This window comes from Macrobrachium nipponense, chromosome 30 (genome assembly GCF_015104395.2).
Source record: "Macrobrachium nipponense isolate FS-2020 chromosome 30, ASM1510439v2, whole genome shotgun sequence".
Lineage (NCBI taxonomy): Eukaryota > Metazoa > Arthropoda > Malacostraca > Decapoda > Palaemonidae > Macrobrachium > Macrobrachium nipponense.
This window is the reverse complement of record NC_087218.1, coordinates 56,957,586-56,959,711: the sequence shown is the minus strand read 5'-3', so window position 1 is coordinate 56,959,711 and position 2,126 is coordinate 56,957,586.

Here is a 2,126-nt window from a genome sequence, read left to right as displayed (position 1 = left end):
CCAATCATGGAAAAAGGTTGCATGTTCTGTGTGACTGACTGTGAGCTGCGCAAGATGGGTTTCACGCATGCATTATTCCGTTGAGGAAGGAGTTCGACCTGAATGCATCTGGTAAAATCCATTGTTAATAGGAAACAGGTGGGGCAGATTCTTCTACAGAGGATGATCATGGGTCAGGATTTTCCTAGATTTATGTTTTCAGTTTTATTTGAGTCTTCTAAATCACTTTTTAAAGAGCGTTAGTATGACTCATGAGGATTTGAAGAAATTCAAAGCTAAAGTGTAATAAAATGTTTTTGAAAGCAGGTCTAGCCAAGCAGATATATATATATATATATATATATATATATATATATATATATATATATATATATATATATATATATATATATGTATATGTATGTATGTATGTGATGTTTTGGAATAATTTGCTGATTTTATGCGACTATTTATGGGTAGTATTTGTTATATTTGTTACTTTGTTTTGTATTACGGTACTTTGTTTTATATATCCAATAAACTTGCACTATACGAAAACTTCTTTTTATCTCACTAGCAAAAAAAAAAAAAAAAAAAAAAATGCCGCAGGGAGAAGATTGGCTGAGTTCCAAGTCTATGAAGCTTAATGTATGAAAAATGATAGGTATTCCGCCGGGTCATAAAATATCAAGTGTCCAGGAGCGCACTGTAATATGTGTGAAGCAAACTCTGCCATAGTTCGCGGATCATCCTGGGGAACCTGGGTAAGACCAGTGTTTCCCTCCCGAAAGACCAGTTTATTTTTTCTCTCCGGTGCATGCTGCGGGCACTTACGGCTGATCCTCCAGAAAACTGTGCCTTGATCTAGGGAGAAACTCCGCAATTTTTCGATACAAACCTAAGAAGCTTTCCGAATCATCAGTTACCTTGATCCTAATTCAGCATTTTTTTTCTTTTTTCTATCTCTCCTTTTCTATTTCAATTGTCTCTGGCGTAGTACATGGAAGTCTCAGACGCAGAGTTCTCTTACCTTCACTTGCTGAAACTGAAAGATCACAGGTCAGAAAACGTCGACAGAGGTCAAAATGGAACGATAGCGACAGAATGACATGCCAAGCATCGTTTGGCAAATCAGAGCAAAGTGAAATGCAGTGTCAAAATATGCAAAGAAACTGTCCATTTTTGTAAATAAAAACCGGGTTTTTTTCAGGCCTTCTAAGGATGAATCATCATCAGTTATTAAAACTAAAATGATAATGGTAAAGCAAAAGTGAATTACTCTGAACGTCTGACGAATACGTTTTTGTGGAAAAGTTCCAACGTCAAGTAACGTTAGGTGATGTAAACATGACGGCAGGCAGACTATCACTGATTCATGTCAGGTGCATTTGTGAGGCCGACTTATTCTATTATTAAAAATGGGTGTTTTCTTATACTCTTATCAAAGGCAAACTGATTTTCAGGTCAGCTTGTAGATATGTGGCATACTGGATTCTGAAAGTAAATTAAAGCACTTTTCAATTCTGCATTTGTATTATGGAGATTTTAAGTGAATTGGTGCGGCAGACTCATGAAAGCATTAACCAACTTATCATAGTACGGGTACTTTTCTGGATACAAGGGCTGGTCGTTTGTTAAAGGCAAATATATAGGATAAAAGTTCCCTAATTCGTTCCTGATTAAGGCCAGACCAATTGCAAAGATGCTGTTGGAATGTTTTCATTGACCATTTTTATAGCGACATACCTGAAGCCTATGTAGGCCTGGTGCACTTTCCTAGAATTAATCAGTTGGCTAAACTATTTTTCTGTAAGTTGCCTGATATCCTGATGCCTTTCTGTATTGCATTTTTTTTTCAGAACTAGCTTATATGAGTTCCTCTCAAATGTATAGCTACCAAGTTACTTGGCTTGGTGCAAAAATTATAACTTTTGTTATAATTTCTATATTCATAATAGTTTAATACCAAGTATTATTTATAAAAAATATGCTGCTATGAGTGTATAGTTTTGGCCATTACAACATTTACAACTGTTTATCAGCTTCCTGGGCCAGGTAGGACATTAGGGCTGTCTTTAGTGTCGTATTTAAGGATGGGTAGGATACGCAGATAACAGAGCCCGCACAAATATCATTTTATCTTTGCC